Genomic DNA, 18740 nt, shown 5'->3' with positions numbered 1-18740 from the left:
TGTAATTTTGTTGCGGGTCCGTTCTTTTACCCTTCTTATCTACAGGAGGCAACTGCACTTCTTCCAGTGGCTTGTCTGGTGAGCTTACGTCAAAAGCGCAAACACTTCGATATTTAATACTGAATGCATCTAAAGGTGTCTGACTCTTGTCGGTCTCTAAACACCATTGATGAATACCAGCTCTTCTATTTCGTATGCCGCTACGGTGTTCTGAATACTGCAAACATGAAATGAATGCAAAATCTCCCAGCTGCACTGGAGGAACAGACACGCCATCATTGTTCGAGAGTAGTCTCGAAGACTGAGAGGATGCGCCAGAGGAGAGTGAGCAATGACACATCCTTAAAATAAAAGAAGGAAGACGTGTACACTGAGCTCCTGACGCGTCGGGCGTCTGCAAAGTTGCTTCTAGCCGGCAGCGTATTTCCTAGACTCCTCTTTACTGCACATTCACGCGACGAAGTTATGTAAACATCGAGAGAAATGCATACTTGAACGTAAATGCAGGTGTCAGCCAAGCGTGCAAGTTGCGCTATTGTATTTGACCACGAACAGCATCTGTGGAATGTTTCCAATACGCTGCAATTGTAAGTCGTGTTCACAACAGTCTTCTCTCTCGTAGTGGCTGCATTACGCGGGAGCTAAGTAAATTTGAACGTGGGCAAACTGCTGTTGCTCTTACGGTGGATGCTTCTGTAACGAAGCTAAGTGACTTGGTTTTCGTGTGTCAAGAGGCACCTTATCGAAGGTTTACACCGAATACAGCGAAAGTCGGAAAACGTGATCCGTTAAGTCATGACGCGGACGAAAGTGTGTGTTGAGTTATCGTCATTGAAGAGGACTGTGACGAAAAATAAGAGGACGACAGGTGCAGAAGACACGGCAGAATTTTATGACGCACTCACGACCGTTGTTAGCACCAGAACAACACGAAATGAGCTCCATAAGGAGGGAATTACAGGGCAAGATAGAATTCCAAAACTACTCATCAGTGATGTACACTACTGGCCATTAAAATTTGCTACACCAAGAAGAAATGCAGATGATAAGCGGTTATTCATTAGACAAATATACCACAACTGACATGTGATTACATTTTCACGCAATTTGAGTGCATAGATCCTGAGAGATCAGTACCCAGAACAACCACCTCTCGACGTAATAACGGCCTTGATACGCCTGGGCATTATGTCAAACAGCGCTTGGATGGCGTGTACAGGTACAGCTGCTCGTGCAGCTTCAACACGATACCACGGTTCATCAAGAGTAGTGACTGGCGTATTGTGACGATCCAGTTGCTCGGCCACCATTGACCAGCGTTTTCAGTTGGTGAGAGATCTGGAGAATGTGCTGGCCAGGGCAGCAGTTGAACATTTTCTGTAACCAGAAAGGCCCGTACAGGACCTGCAACATGCGGTCGTGCATTATCCTGCTGAAATGCAGGGCTTCACAGAGATCGAATCAAGGGTAGAGCCACGGTTCGTAACACATCTTAAATGTTACGTCCACTGTTCAAGGTGCCGTCAATGCGAACAAGAGGTGACAGAGACGTGTAACCAATGGCACCCCATACCATCACGACGGGTGATACGCCAGTATGGCGATGACGAATACACGCTTCCAATGTGCGTCCACCGCGATGTCGCCAAACACGGATGCGACCATCGTAATGCTGTAAACAGAACCTGGATTCATCCGAAAAAATGACGTTTTGCCATTCGTGCACCCAGGTTCGTCGTTGAGTACACCATCGCATGCGCTCCTGTCTGTGATGCAGCGTCAAGGGTAACCGCAGCCACGGTCTCCGAGCTGATAGTCCATGCTGCTGCAAACGTCGTCGAACTGTTCGTGCAGATGGTTGTTGTCTTGCAAACGTCCCCATCTGTTGACTCTGGGATCGAGACGTGGCTGCACGATCCGTTACAGCCATGCGGATAAGATGCCTGTCATCTCGAATGCTAGTGATACGAGGCCGTTGGGATCCAGCACGGCGTTCCGTATTACCCTCCCGAACCCACCGATTCAATATTCTGCCAACAGGCATTGGATCTCGACCAACGCGAGCAGCAATGTCGCGATACGATAAACCGCAATCGCGATAGGCTACAATCCGACCTTTATCAAAGTCGGAAACTTGATGGTACGCATTTCTCCTCCTTACACGAGGCATCACAACAACGTTTCACCAGGCAACGCCGGTCAACTGCTGTTTGTGTATGAGAAATCGGTTGGAAACTTTGCTCGTGTCAGCACGTTGTAGGTGTCGCCACCGGCGCCAACCTTGTGTGAATGCTCCGAAAAGCTAATCATTTGCATATCACAGAATCTTCTTCCTGTCGGTTAAATTTCGCGTCTGTAGCACGTCATCTTCGTGGTGTAGCAATTTTAATGGCCAGTAGTGTAAATGCCCGTTACAGGAAAACTTGATGCCGAAGTTATAAAACTTGGATTGTGGGCAATGGAAAAAGCCATTTGGTCGGATCGATTTTGTTTCAGATCATTTCAACTTATGGCCATGTTTACTTCGCAAGAGTGAAAAATGGCAGCAAGTACGGTGATGTTTGGGTAGCAATATCGAGGTATTCCATGGGCCCCGGGGTTACTAGGTCGCAGTACTGCCTAGGATTATGTGACCATTTTGGCTCATCATGTCCATCCCATGGTATCGTGTTTGTTTTCAAGTGGTGGTGATGTGTTTCAAGACGACAGGGCTCCTGTTGACACGCTTCTCATTGTCCAGATTTGGTTTTGTGAGCATGAGGACGAATTGACGCGTCTCTGCCGCCAAAGTCACCACATACCAATATTATGGAGCATTTGTTGTCTACTTTGGAGAGAAGGCGGTGTTATTTCTATCCACCCTCGTCGTCTTTAGCTGAACTTGCCATTATTTTGCAGGTACAGTGGTATAAGATTGTCTTGCAAACCATAGAAGAACTGTAATTATCCGTTTCGGGACGACTAGAAGCTGCTTTGGAATACGGAGGCTTACAGAAGTACGCAGTACTGAGTATCTTCAGTGTGAAAAGCTGAAACATTAAGCTATCATCGGCTCTTTTCAGCAGTGATATCCAAGGTCCCTTGATGTCCAAGGTCCCTGGCGCGAACCCAGATGCACCTCAATAAGGAAAGCGTAGCGGCAAGGTTGCTTAAATGTCACGCCACCGAGCAAGGAGTAACATCTGCACCGACCTTGGAGCACGTTTTTGCTGCTGCTACGAATACAGCACAGATTACGGGAAACAGTGTATGCTAGCTAAGCACGTTCGCAAGAGTACCAACGCACGTTTTCTCGGATGGGTGAAGACATGAAAAAACGAAAAACATATTACCATGCGTAATACGGTGTAGGAAAACCGTCGGCACTCAAAACGGATAAATGCAGGTCCTCTATGCTTTTCAATGGAACAGTGTGAAATAGTGGTAAGTTCAGGTAATGACGACTGAAGTGCGTAGAGCTCACGCACCCATCTCGCCAAAGTAGAGGAGAAAGGCTCAATAGTACTGTGCATGTTATTTTAAATTGCGTGCCACCGCAGCCAAAATTCCACATTTGAAAGAAGTAATCCGCACTGGCTGTCGAATACTTTTTATTAACAGTCACGACCTGTTTCGCGCTACTAAAAGACGCATCCTCAGGTGATACAGATTTTTTTTTAATAGGTAATCGCCGAAAGATAACTGCCTCAGAGCCAGTCTCCATCGCTGGCCGCGATGGCCGAGCGGTTCTAGGCGCTTCAGTTCGGAACCGAGCGACTGCTACGGTCGCAGGTTCGAATCCTGCCTCGGGTATGGATGTGTGTGATATCCTTAGGTTAGTCAGGTTTAAGCAGTAGTAAGTTCTAGGAGACTGATGACCTCAGATGAAAAGTCCCATAGTGCTGAGAGCCATTTGAACCATTTTTGAACCACTCTCCATTATTCACGTCCCGTTGTAAGCAAATAGCGTTATTCCTTATTTAAAACAAAGGGGATAGAGGAACCGCGCTGCAAGTAGCAACTCTAGATCTAGTGATTGTGGTGGCCAAAGGGGATGCGATAATTCATACTCTTACTCACAACACTGGCCCTGGACGATGTGAGCTGTTCGAACAGGGGCCCTTGTCTCGGATAACAGTATCACCAACGGGGAACACACATTGTACCACGGGACAGACCTGATCAGCCAAAATGGTCACATAATCTGCGGCAGTAACTCGAAATTGGAGTAACCATGTGGCCCATGGAATGCGACGTCATTGCTGCCAAAGCATCACCGAAACCCTTGCCATATGTCATACTTGGCAGCAAGCATTCAGCATCGTAGACTTGGAATGGCGCACGCCAGACGTAAACTCGAGCAGAAGTTACGAATAGCGTGAAACAAGGCTCAACCGACCAAATGACTTCCTTCCATTTCTGCATCGCCCATGTTTATGACGTCAACATAAAATTTTCCTGTTACGGACATTTGCGTCGCTCATAAATGGTTCTGAAATTCCAGATCGCCTTTCAGTTTCCTGCTTGTGGAGCTCCATTCGTGTTGTTTTCATGCTGATAGGGTTCTGGAGTGTGACATTCAGTTCTACAGTGACATTTGGAATTATCGTTCTACTTTTCGTGATAATCTTCTACAATGCGCTTTAATTTTCGATACGCTGCCTCTTGAAACACACTTCAGCTAGCTTCATCTACATCTGCATCTACGTGATTACTCTGCTATTGACAATAAAGTGCGTGGCAGACGGTTCAATGAACCACCTTCATGCTGTCTCTCTACCGTTCCACTCTCGAACGGCACACGGGAAAAACGAGCACTTAAATTTTTCCGTGCGAGCCCTGATTTCTCTTATTTTATCGTGATGATCATTTCTCCCTATGTAGGTGGGTGCCAACAGAATGTTTTCGCAATCGGAGGAGAAAACTGGTGATTGAAATTTCGTGAGAAGATGCCGTCGCAACGAAAAACGCCTTTGTTTTAATGATTGCCACTCCAATTCACTTATCATGTCTGTGACTCTCTCTCCCCTATTTCGCGATAATACGAAAGTAGCTGCCCTTCTTTGTACTTTTTCGATGTCATCCGTCAGTCCCACATGATGCGGATCCCACACCGCACAGCAGTACTCCAGAATAGTTCGGACAAGCGTAGTGTAAGCAGTCTCTTTGTTAGACCTTCTAACAACCCTATCACAACAAAGGTCAAAAATTAATTATGATTGTAGTGTTGCTCACGCTGCTAAATATTGCATTTTCGGGCAATAACAAAGTTATATTATGTGGAAGGTGTCATTAGAGCACAGTTAATAAAGTCATTTCTTGAAATAATGGATAAACTAGCCACTCATCTTTTCGTGTTTCCCACGCTGGTCTCGTTGTGAACTCATGGCTCAAACGTCGAAAATATAGGTAGTGATGATTCCAAGCTCGGATGCAAAGAGGCCTAGGTGTTATTCTGCGATATTCAAAAGTTTTATAGATGTGTTTCATAAACCATGCTTAAAGATTAAACTTTTGCAAGTTAGGACCATGGTGATGTAAAAAAGTAATCAGCACTCCGAATTTAAGTTACACTTCTTTTTTATTACTTTTGTTGCAATATCACGTAACTCGTTCCAAAACATCACAATATAATACATACTTGAAAATATCTTCCTCACTGTTAAATTTCACATTTCATAAACTGACTACAGTTTGCGTCTTTTTAACATGACGACCAAAGCTTGACTCTATAATAACCGCTTACGCGCCCACAAATCAAAGTTACAAGTACGTCAAAGATCATAGTGACAAAAGAAAGAATACACATAAGAATAATATCATTGCAATATATACATATCGATGTATCGAAGTACCTCTACATTAATTAAATCAAATCTGAATGTTGTCACAGAAATATGTTAACTATTTTACAGAAACACAGTAGAACACTGCTGGTATCGAGAGGTTTGCCGTAATGGTTACGTAATTCAAGTACCATTACAACCTGTTGCACCTTCTAAGTGTTCTGCAAATGAATCGCAGTCTTTGGTTTGCTCTTCCCACAATATTACCTATGTGATCGTTCCAATTTAGGTTATTTGTGATTGTAATCCCTAAGTTACGGAAGTACCTCACATTCGAGCACCAACAATTTGCCCACGTTCGAATTCGCTTAGCTCCAGCGCAGGACACTGTTTTAACCACGGCTGACACCTGCCATGTACTGAGGATCCTGAACGGGTGTGAGCGTATCTACGTCTAAGTTACTCATGTTGGCGGCTGCTTTGTTTTGGAATATTTATTGCGTCTTCTTCGGTTAAGGGCTTTTCGGAAAAGCATGTTTAGTATCTCCGCTTTAGTCGCACTGTCGTCGGAAACATTACCGTTGCTGTCGCGCAGAGGGAGGCGGAAGAAACATTCTAGTACCGGCAGCGTAATATCGCGTGCGTACGGTGGCTGAAAAAGTTACTCGGCCGAGCAAGTGGCTACGGGCCTCGCGGTTAGTTCGGTGCGGCGCGGCGCGCGCACGGCGCCGGCGGCGAGGAGAGTGGCGCGTAGGAGGGGTTGCCTAGCGGGCAGGCGCTCCGCTCCCCGCAGCGCCAGCGCAGCGCAGGAGGCGGGCAGTCGCGCAGTGGGTGCCGCGCGGTGCGGACGTGTGTACCGAGTGCTCGCAGTGGTCGCCCGTGTCCGTGTGGGCCGCGATGTGAACTGGCGATGGAAGCAGTGCCCGCCGACGACGATGGCTGCGTGCGCCTCGTGGCCGTCCGCAGCCTGCCCGGCGCCGACCTCAAGTCGGTGGCGGTGGCGACCGCCTCCCCCGAGCACGGGGGCGGCTGCTGCCCCCGTGTCCAGCAGCGCAGGGAGCGCGACCTGCAGAGGATGGCCCGCCGGCGCAGCTCGATGGCGAGGGCGGCGTCCGTACCACGGCTCAGGGTGAGTCTCGGTGCACCACAAACGCCTTGCAGACGTGGAAACAAATTGCGTGAACGCAAAGTGACCTGCAGCGGTCGCCGTTGCACATACGTAACTTAATTACATGTTTTTATGGGCCAGAAATAGTCTATTAACTTTCTGAAGCGTTTTGCATTTATAGAAAAGCCACTATATTGCTTCCTCTTACCGCGAGGATGCCTTGAACGAAGATTAGAGAGAGACTGGAGATGACATGTAGGCGTGTCAACAATTGCTCTTCCCGCCCACCATTCGAGACTGGAAGAAGTGACAATCGTAGACGAACCACCCTCCACCACTCAGCTTTCGAGGTGTACATCTTTATGTTATTGACAACTCTGCAGCGGCGCTTGCTCATGGTGCACAAAAGAGTCTACTGTTCGTATTTGTCAATGACGACTATTGAAAGGACAAATGTGAAGTCTTTCTTTGAATTCAGTAGTAGATACCAAAGTATTTGCCGTTTAAACATCCTTGCTTATTTGTGCGCTCGAAAGAGAGCGTCGAATAATCAGAACAGATGAAAGACCCCTTTTTTCCGTGTACGATTTTTACCAACATCAGCGAGTGCTAAATTTTTGACTTGCGCTTTCTACCGAAGACAATGATGAGATATTTTGTATCATGAGCTTTTGAAGGTGGTCAGTGGCTGAAATACGTCAGGAAATTGATAAAATATGCGTGATCTATACATACAAGAAGTTAAATAAGTTTTCCAGGTGCGTCTCAATGCTGTAGTAATCTACATGGAAGGACACTTGCGTGCGTGACTCACACATTTGCCATATCTTGCTGGTGTTTAGCACTGATCACTCCGTCTCCAGAAAGCGAAAAGAGCTGTGACGCACCAAACAGTGTAGTGTCACTCGTTTTCGTCGCTCCGTTCTCGTAGAGTTAATTCAAAGTGGTTTCAATCGTTTGTTCCTCTTTTACTGCGTCAGGCATATGACCTAATACTTGCAGTCGGAGAGGCTGGCCCACAATATTTGCGGATTACACATGTCGCGTGGCCACACCCACTAAACGGATATTCGAAACTTTTTAAAGAGAAAACGTTTTCGGCCGTAGATATTGGCTCTTCCACATAAGCAGTGAAGTACGTGTACTAAGTTCATTATTACTTCACTAACACATTTGCACATAATGGCCCATACACTGTACTGCCCTTCGCTAGCACAGTGCCTGCGTGACCAGTTCATAGGACTCATTTCATCATATCACATAAAATTTCTCCACCCTGAGAGAGTGTTTATTTCTTTTGCGTTTATTTGTTTTTGCAAACAGTTTCATACAGCCATTCAGATTGTTTGCTACTAACTAAAAACCTAAACTCCTCCCGAACAGGTCATGAAGTCCCATCGGTACCGACCGGCCGCCGTGTCATCCTCATCCCATAGGCGTCACTGGATGCCTATATGGAGGGTCATGTGGTCGGCACACCGCTCTCCCGGTCGTATGCCATTTTCGGAGACCGGAGTCACTACTTCTCAATCAAGTAGCTCCTCAGTTTGCCTCACAAGGGCTGAGTACACCCCGCTTGCCAACAGCGCTCAGCAGACCAGATGGTCACCCATCCAAGTGCTAGCCCAGCCCGACAGCGCTTAACTTCGGTGATCTGACGGAAACCGGTGTTACCACTGCGGCATGGCCGTTGGCCAGATTGTCTGCAGCTATTTTTATTAAGACCCCAAAAAGCGCCACCCACATAAATACACACTGTACATTATGTTAGCCGAAAAACACGACGTTGTCCTTTATATTAGCCGAAAAACACGGCATTGTCCAGGTAGTCATTTTGCCAATTTGCTGTTAGAAACAAAAATAGAAAATGTGTTTTGTTTTTAGTATAATATCGAGAAAAATCAGTTACATGTATTCTTGAAAACACCTTCGAAATTGTGAAGCAATCGTAAATGAAATATGCATAATGTGCAAATGTATATTTATAGTATTCCGGGGAGTTTGTTTATGCTGGGCACAGCTGCTTCGCAGTTTTGTAAACGTCTCTATGGCAATTCCTCTTCAAAGCTCTATAGACAGTTATTGTTTTCGTCTAAAACCGTTTGCGCTTTGCAGAAGAAAGCTGTCAGAAAGGGCTGCCAGGTGTCAGGGATTTCCTTAAGTTGACTCGACTGTAGAAGTGTTAGAAGTGAAGAGTAAATGTATTAAAACTTCATGCATTTTTTCACTCATCTCAATGTTTATGGCGTCATATCTGCTGAACTATGAGATGCAGGTGTTTCTTACACCCACGGCGAGTGTTACCTGACAGTAAGGAATATGTGTAACAAGTTTGGTTGAAATCGGTACAGTGGCTTAGGGTGAGCTGTGGAAAATACGTAAATACATTTTTATAATCTATATGGGTTATTTTTCTGTCAGTTTCAGTCATATTCACTGGGTATTATTGTATAGTTAATAACGAAAATATACGAGCGTTAATCTGCAACGCGAAAAGTTCACACATTTTTAAGGTTCGATTTTGTGATAGACATCTGCCCTGCATACGTAATCCACACAGAGTTACGACCACACCCGATGAATTACCTGGATCATGTTGCTAAATGAATTATTGTTGTTTGGGAGACGTGATACTGGATGACGGAAACTGAATGTTAACAACGCGGCGAACAGGACATCTGATGGAAAATTTCGAGCACAAGCTTTGAACAAGCGAAATAATTGCAATGCTTAATCGACTTAGGTTATAAAATGACTTCGGTGCACATGTCCGTAAAGTCTCCTATTCGACTACTGCAAAACAAAAGGCCTGAATATGAGAAATTAACTTATTTTTCACCTATATTTCTATCCTCACACTCAAAAAAAAAATGGTTCAAATGGCTCTGAGCACTATGGGACTTAACAGCTGTGGTCATCAGTCCCCTAGAACTTAGAACTACTTAAACATAACTAACCTAAGAACATCACACACATCCACATCCTCACACTCCGCCTAACGTGGCAGTAGTACCATTTGCCGTAAACTAACACCTCTTCTCTTAACAGCGGGCCGCGCGGTGTAGCCGTGCGGTCTTAGGTGTCTTGTCACGGTCCGCGCGGCTCTCCCCGTCGGAGGTTCGAGTCCTCCCTCGGGCATGGGTGTGTGTGTTGTCCTTAGCGTATGTTAGTTTAAGTTAGATTAAGTAGGGTCTAAGCTTAGGGGACGATGGCCTAAGCAGTTTGGTCCCATGAGATCTTACCACATTTCTAACAGCGGAATTATTGTACGTTGCCTTTCAAGAGGCATCCTTGTAATGGTGGCTCAAGTATTGAAAACAGTTACAGATACTCGCCGTTGAGACTTAGGTTTCATGCCACAGTAGAATTTTAACAAAATGTCATTGATTCAGAACGCTCCTTGACAACACAAATATATCATCAACACTGTTGCGCATTTATTGGTGCTATCGCATCTTTTTTTTAAGTTTTTGACTTGCGTTGTTTCGTTGTTTTTACAGAATTTTGTTAGTTTACTTCTTCACGAAACTGAACTGATAGCGACTTCTGAAAATATATTTCCGTTTGACAAAGCGTTCGTTTGAGAGTCCTCTGGAGGGACGGGTGGAGGAAAGCAACAAATAAATGGCCTTAATCGCCTTTCGCCTCGAGGCACGACAAGGAAGTTTACTCCGAGCGAAAATGTTTATCTTTGACGTCCGCACTGAGTGCAGTTTAACGAGCAAAGTTCCAGCGCCGCTCTCTAAATACAAGAAATACTTTTCTCGATTCGGCTTTCCACTGGGAGAATTCCGATTGTTCCGCTGAATGCTCCGAGAGTTCGCAGCAGGGGGCGCGGCGAAAGCTGTAGCCGGCTGGAAAGCAGATACCGACAGAAGACCGGGCAGGGGCGGTCTCTTCTTTCAGCGGCGGTCCCGCGAGAATGGAAAGGAGGTGGCGCGTCGGTCCGCATCCGGCGTCGGCGTCGGATTCCAGACACACTTGTGTGCGCGGAGTGAAGGGCGCCCGTGATCTGCCATCGCGAAGGCCCCGGGGTCGTCGCCGTGGCAACGGCGAAGCGCGGCTGGCGAGCTCCCAGCGACTGCACGCGCCCGCAGGGCCGTCCCCGAGCAAACCCTGAGGCACCGTCCGAATTAGCGCCGGGGTGTTTTGATGGGACGTGCATCAGGTGCTAAACTCGGCCGTCACCGCACGCGCCGCTCTAGTTCTGGGAACTCGGAGGATGATGTTATATAAACGCTCTGACAAGTTTCTAGATGAAAATATCGCGCGCGCGGGCCCGTCCGTGAACATTCGCTCCATCTCGTCCTTCAATCTTTTTCCCTTGCGAACTGTTGACAAGCTTTACTTTGCTCCCTGCTTTTGCGTTTCTTTCTTGTGACCGCTTTATCGGCCCAGGATTGTTTTCCCAAGAAGGAAAGTTCCAGTCCTGAGGCGCCAGAGGCCTGCCTTTCGCCCTCGCTCGTCTGCTACAGTCAACGAAACGATGGACACAAAATTTGTGAAACCGAAACAGGTAGATGACTAATCTATGTAAAACCAAACCACTACTACTTTTGTCCTCGCTTTATCTTCACTCCAAAAGAATGCACACTATTTTTGTAAAAATACAGTTTTCATTCTGCATGTATGAAAGTTTTACAGTGTGTAGATACATCCTTCCCGCTTGTTTTCATAGTTCAAACTGTTCCCGTGAGTGGCGCCCTCACAGCATGTCTTCAAGATGGCTGCTACACTTGACGTTCGTCAGTAGCAACGTGCTGTCATAGAATTCCTGTGCTGTGAAAATGAGACAGTGGGAAAGATCCACAAGAGGTTGAAAAAGGGGTATGGAGATGCTGCTGTCGATCGTAGTACAGTTAGTCGGTGGGCAAGCAGGTTACGTGATGAAAGCAGGCACGGCAATATTGAGGATTGTCCTCGCAGCGGCAGGCCTCGCGCTGCACACACTCCAGACAATGTGCAGAGAGTTACCGAATTTGGTGACTGCTGACAGACGCATCACAATGAACGAATTGTCACGCTACGTTCGGATAGGGGAAGGAAGTGTTTACGGAATACAAAGTGTTGGCGTTAAAAAAGGTTTGTGCCACGTCGGTTCCCAGTATGTTGACAGTGGCTCACAGACAAACAAGAAAAACTGTATGCAGCGAACTTTAGGAACAATACAAGAATGGTGGAGATGAATTTCTTGGAAGACTTGTGACAGGTGATGAAACGTGGCTCCATCATTTTTCACCAGAAACGAAGAGGCAATCAATGGAGTGGCATCGTGCAAATTTACCCAAGAAAAAAAATTCAAAACCACACCTTCTGCTGGAAAAGTTATGGCTACGGTGTTTTTCCATTCCGAAGGACTCTTGCTTGTGGACGTCATGCCAAGTGGAACCACCATAAATTCTGATGCATATGTGACGACACTGAAGAAACTTCAAGTTCGACTGAGTCATAATCGACCACATCGGCAAAAGCAGGGTGTTTTGCTGTTGCACGACAATGCACGGCCACATGTCAGTCAAAAAACCGTGGAAGCGATCACAAAACTCGGATGGACAACACTGAAACACCCGCATTACAGTCCTGACCTGGCTCCATGTGACTATCGATCATCTCTTTGGGAAACTGAAAGACTCTCTTGGTGGAACAAGGTTTGAAGATGATGACTCCCTTGTGCACGCTGCCAAACAGTGGCTCCAACAGGTTGGTCCAGAATTTTACCGTGCGGGTATACAGGCGTTGGTTCCAAGATGGCGTAAGGCAGTTGAGAGTGATGGAAATTATGTGGAGAAATGAAAATATTGTTCCTAAAGGATGTATCTACACACTGTAAAACTTTCAAACATGTAGAATAAGAGATGGATTTAAAAAAAAAATTGTGTGCATTTGTTTTGGAGAAACCCTCGTATCTTAGTATCCGTTCCCCGTTTTGCTGTCTGGTTACAACAATACACAGACTTTCTCTTACAGTCTCCACCCTTCCATACCCCGCCGTGTCGTTCGTACAACTCTTTTTATCTGTCTTTCATCTCCCCATCCCTGCTGGCTATGGTAGCCAGGGGCAGCGCAAGATCATTTCCAGCCGCAGTGTGCGATGTTGGGGTACTCCTCTCTATTTGATTTGCAGACAGGGGGCAGCACGGGGGAGGTGCAAACATTCCCAACTTTGGCCTGAGAGTCAGGGGAAACAGCTGCAGAAACCACTTCGTAAACGCGTCTGTCTCGCAGTTTTGGACGGCGTATTCAGAGCCACAGATAGTATACTCTACACTAGATACGTGAGAAAATATGGCAAATCGCGGATGCTGATTTCGATTTCATCAAAGATGTCTAAACATCGATGACCGATAATAATCGACCTGTTAAAAATGGCTCTGAGCACTATGCGAGTTAACTTCTGAGGTCATCAGTCACCTACAACTTAGAACTAATTACTAATTAAACCTAACTAACCTAAGGACATCACACACATCCATGCCCGAGGCAGGATTCGAACCTGCGACCGTAGCGGTCATCCGGCTCAATCGACCCGTTAACATCGTTGCTAAATAATGAATTTACATCATGAGGTGTACAAATATGTAACACTTATTAATCAGTAAATACAGCGACAATTAACATTACGCATTGCATAAGGTTTTGTCTACAGACTGTAATGCTTTTTATTACATTTTGGTAGTACCAGTAATGATACACCTATAAACCAATTCTTTCTGCTCACTCCACATTGCACGTAACACGGAATTCTCCTCCAGTTTTGTGATGCCTTCCGAAACAATATAAACGTCAAATAATGAAAAATATCTACCGTTAACAAGCCGCTGATTTCGGTCGTCGGCGAGTGGGACGTTGCTATACTGTTGTACCATTTGGTAATCGCCTTTAATGTTAACACAAAAATGGTTCAAATGGCTCTGAGCACTATGGGACTCAACTGCTGAGGTCATTAGTCCCCTAGAACTTAGAACTAGTTACACCTAACCAAACTAAGGACATGACAAACATCCATGCCCGAGGCAGGATTCGAACCTGCGACCGTAGCGGTCTTGCGGTTCCAGACTGCAGCGCCTTTAACCGCACGGCCACTTCGGCCGGCGTTAACACAGATCTCGGGAAAATGGAAAAGAGAGCCGAAAGTGTTTATTATTCGTAGTAAGTAGCTTTCAAAATAACGAACGAAAAGTGTAAAATTATTTGAGAACTGATAGGCTACAAACATTGTGAATATATTGATTTCCTGTAAGTGCTTAAATTTAGGTGCATTAAATGTAATCTTACGTATCACGAACGGGAAATGTACGTTCATAAAAATGTACTTGCATAATTCGCAGTATCATTCGTAATAGTTAAAAGAAATAATCCAGACAGTACGAGCGTACAGTATTTCACATCACGAAAGCATGAAATGGATGAACAGTGAAAGGCATTAGTCCACTCTTAATTACAAAAATAGCCTTTGTTCGTTCCTTCAAAAATATTGCCCACCCCACTCTATGGCAACGTTTGACAAGTCGCATTTTTGTTGCGCTGGTGTTGCTATTAGATATGTTCTGAAAAAAGATTGTTTTGAATAACGAAAAAATTATTGACTGTGGTGAAAACTAGCGGTTTTTTTTGTCTATTTTCAGCGTCGGCGGTCGATATCTTGTCTTTAATATCGATGTTACAGTATTACAGAAACTTTAACATCGATATTTTGTGAATATTGCAATGATCATCGAACATCCATTCTGTCTTCTGTTTCGATCCTAGTACCTGTGAGCAATGCAAAAAAAGTAGGATCCAACTAGTTCAAAGGATACTTGTACCCCATATTAATTATTGCATAAGGTGGCCTGTCTGTGGGACAGCGAATGTTAGAAATATGAAAATATAGCGGTATTGACAACTGGTCTTGTTTCGTCATTAGTGTGCATCAGAACGAAGTAATATTGGGGTTTAACACTGCGTCAACGACGATGTCATTAGAGAAGGTCACTAAGGTCGGATTGGGCAAATGTAGGAAAGGAAATCGGCCCGCTTTAAACAATTTGGGGCAATCGTGGAGAAGTTGACTCTGGATGTTCGTCCTCCAGAAACAAGCACAGTGACGTACACTCGGTTTGCGAATCAAATAAGAGCAATGAGCTTTCCTGGCGATTTCTGAAATGTTGTGCCACTTTGGATTCAAAAACTTTGCACGCTGATGCCTTCTTTCAGAGTCTGTTATTGCTATTTCAGTATTTCTGCAGGGGTACTTACAGATAATAATCTCCAAAATGAAATCCGCAATCATAACAGAAAGAATTATCGTGTTTTGGCCGAGCAGCGTGATTACACGACCAACTGAAGAGTGTACTTATGTGAAGAAAAGCTTATAGATCTCCTTTCGGGCACCTGATTTACTTTTTTCCGTGTTTTTCTTTAATCAATTTAGACAAAAGTCGCTTGAACAAGAACCCTTTGGTTTTTTATTTCTCTTCCTACTGATACATTCAACTATAAATTAGCCTCTAACCGTTCTTTGTGTTTTTCGCGTACTCTTTCCTAAATTCAGCTCACGTAAGAGAACAAATTTCAATAATAACAAAGGGTTTCACAGGTGAAATCTATTCATATAAAGTTCTTTAGCAATGCAAGTTTCCGTGATTTCTTGGAGTACTTAACAGTGTTGTCTTCTGCATGACAGCTGATATTTCAGTACAGTTTGTCATCTGCAGATTTGTTGTTGGTGTTCGTGTTTTCTATAGCGGTAAAACTCTTGTGAACTGTGTTGGCAACTTACAGTTCATAGTGCTTTTACGAAGTAGGAACCAAAACTACCAACAACAAAAATCTGTGGATAACATATTGTATTGAAACATCAGCTGACATTCAGAAGGGAGAGCGAGATGAACAACAAGAAGTGATGTTAAGTACGTTAGAGGGTAACCAAAAAACATGTGGGTGAAGAGAAACAAACAATAAATTGTTTTTTGCTCAAGGCAGAGGCCTCAAAGCATATTATTTATTGCCGAAGTAACCTCTGATACAAGCAGCAAGCTTCTCAACATCATAATCATTTCGATATGAGTTCTGGTGACCTAGTAATGGCTGCTCTCGGCTAATTTTACAGAGCACTTCGTAAACAATGACCAAGACACCGTTTCACTGGCAGATTCTAGTTAGCTTTGCAGTCGTATAATTTATTTTAAGGCGCTATTCGACGTTATTTGTGCTCTCGGGACGCAGGAAGGGGGCTTCAGTCTGTGTATCTTCTGGCGCTATGCAGCCTTGGCGCGAGGGGAGACGTTCAAAGAAAGCGGCCCCTCAAGGCTAGCCACAAGGGAGGGACGCGTCCGCATTTTATCCCTCCCTCACGCGCTCATCACGTCGAGGGGTCGCGCGCACTGTCTTACTTCCCGGGGAGATCCGGCCTATTACTCTGCTATCACTGCCCGCTACGTCTTAGCACCATCTGTATCACCTAAAATGGAAAGTTGATGTTCTCCTTGTGATAAACATCGCCATGTTAGCTACAGTGAGTCATAAAATTCGAGTTACTATAAAGCAGTGGATTGTGCCTTGCCTTAACATTTTGATAAACCTACTGCTTCGTAGTGCCTTTTACCACACTTTCATTCTCAGTACACGCTCACCAGACAAAATCTTAAGACATCCAGGCACCCCCTTATAAAAGAGCACACTGGTCGATTCCGAGCGTCTGAAGTTGACCTGATACCAGGCAACCATGTGAGTAGGAATGCAATGTGTGTTCTGGACCGAATTTGCACTTATGAGGTACTGGAATATGCGATACCACTGACTTCTAGCAGGGTCTGGAGACGAATGTCACGTCTCGTCAATGACAATCGCTTTAAAACCTGACAGGGATTGCGGCTGTTGGTGAATGCTGGCCCATCTGAACTAGTTTTCGAGTGAAAATTGCGAAAGGGATTGCATATAATCGGCATCTGAAATCGGGTACTACGCAAAAGGCATTGCTCACAATGGCAGACAGAGCTTATCCCCCTTCGTGTGTAATGATGGCCCTTGGAAGCGTTTAAACCACAGTGTCGAGGTTGTAGTCTAGGCTGAACGAGGTTCTGTGGGTGTTTCCGTAGTATGACTTGGATCGACTCATTCAAGTTACCGTGAGCATGAGCCAGGCTGTTCATTTCAACATTCTCTGTAACCAAGTTTTGCGCTTTGTTCTACGTATTCGTGTCGAGTGTACTGTGGGCGCTCCAAGGTGACACATCTGTGCTCTCAGGGATGATGCCCGCATACGTGCCTGCTAAATCAGCTGATGTCAGCCCATAGAAAATCTCTACTAGTGCTGGACGGAGGGTGAAACGTAGCGATCAACATGCCAGTAGTGTCGTACCCTCTACGGAATCTAGTAATCGATCAGTGGCTTCAGCTTGTTGCTGTACCTACATTTAAGCACTTACAGGAATACCTCGGATCATGCGAAAAAACGCACTAAAAGATTTCTAAATAGTTCAAAGAAGACAGGATGATTCGTGAGGCGTTCGTCAGGAAGTATACGTGTTTACGGCATTCAGGCACTGAACGGGACTGTAGGAAAGCCGTCGCCCATCAACTGAATGCCTCTCCGCGTAAACAAATCGCAAACAAGATCACATATAAGTAGTACCAACACCACTGCATTGTAACACAAATGTAAAAGTTCGATTTATGATGGAAACTTTTCCTGACGTTGAAAGAATCAAATTATTAAGTTTCGTACGCGATAATTAAAGAATGAAGTCTGATATACGTTGAAACATGTGGACAGTAAGACAGAAGACATTCGTGTGACGTAGCGAATAGCCGAAGTAGAGAAGATATAATAACACTGACAATACCAAGGACAGCTTTTCTGGAAAAAACAAATTTCTCACATCGCCGGCCGCTGTGGCCGAGAGGTTCTAGGCGCTTCTGTCCGGAACCGCGCTGCTGCTACGGTCGCAGGTTCGAATCCTGCCTCGGGCATGGATGTGTGTGATGTCCTTACGTTAGTTAGGTTTAAGCAGTTCTAAGTCTAGGGGACTGACGCCCTCAGACGTTAAGTCCCATAGTGCTTAGAGCCATCTGCATTTTTTTGCTAACATCGAATGTGAATTTAAGTCTAAAGAAGTTTGTTACGAGGTTTTTGTCTAGAATGTAGTCTTGTGCTGCAATGAAATGTGGACGACAAGAAGAGAATAGAAGCTTTTGAAATGCGGCGTTACACAAGAATGCTGAATACTTTTTAATAGTGAACTGTGATGTATTTCGCAAGGACGTTTTTATCCGTCCGGTGACAAACGGTTGGTCCGCAGCTCGTGGTCGTGCGGTAGCGTTCTCGCTTCCCACGCCCGGGTTCCCGGGTTCGATTCCCGGCGGGGTCAGGGGTTTTCTCTGCCTCGTGATGACTGGTTGTTGCGTGCTGTCCTTAGGTTAGTTAGGTTTAAGTAGTTCTAAGTTCTAGGGGACTGATGACCATAGATGTTAAGTCCCATAATGCTCAGAGCCATTTGAACCATTTTGAAATTGTCAATGTTTAATTCAGATTTTACTCGAAAATTATTGACTTGTAACGTGAAACAGAGAGATGTTGCAGAAAAATTAAGAAAAAATACAGATTTATCATATAGCTCTAGGAAACGCAATTTCCTCAACAAAAAGGTAAAATTTAAAAAAAAAAACGCAAATCATGTCTTCAGTACTTCGTCGAACATGTGTAAAAAGTGTTTCTGTTATTCATAAACAACTTTTACATTTATCAATAACACCAGGAAACTCTTGCCGTCAATCATAGAGAAGAATGTTCTGTTGAATACAAAGTTGCAACAATAATTACGTGTATATATACATATTTTTGTCTGTCTGTGCATGTAAACTGTACGTGCCTTAAAAGTAACTGC

General features: G+C 44.9%; 1 protein-coding gene and 1 pseudogene across 1 annotated transcript in view; one reads left to right on the top strand and one right to left on the bottom strand.

Annotated features, from left to right (window-relative positions):
- Nucleotides 1-18740, top strand: part of LOC126481741 (puratrophin-1-like) — a 728422-nt gene that overhangs the window by 523477 nt on the left and 186205 nt on the right. The window lies entirely within an intron of this gene.
- Nucleotides 8451-8568, bottom strand: LOC126482543 (5S ribosomal RNA; annotated as a pseudogene).

Source organism: Schistocerca serialis, chromosome 5 (assembly GCF_023864345.2).
Source record: "Schistocerca serialis cubense isolate TAMUIC-IGC-003099 chromosome 5, iqSchSeri2.2, whole genome shotgun sequence".
In the NCBI taxonomy this organism is placed as follows: Eukaryota; Metazoa; Arthropoda; class Insecta; order Orthoptera; family Acrididae; genus Schistocerca; species Schistocerca serialis.
The sequence above is the reverse complement of the archived record's forward strand: the minus strand, read 5'-3'. Positions and strand labels throughout refer to the sequence as shown.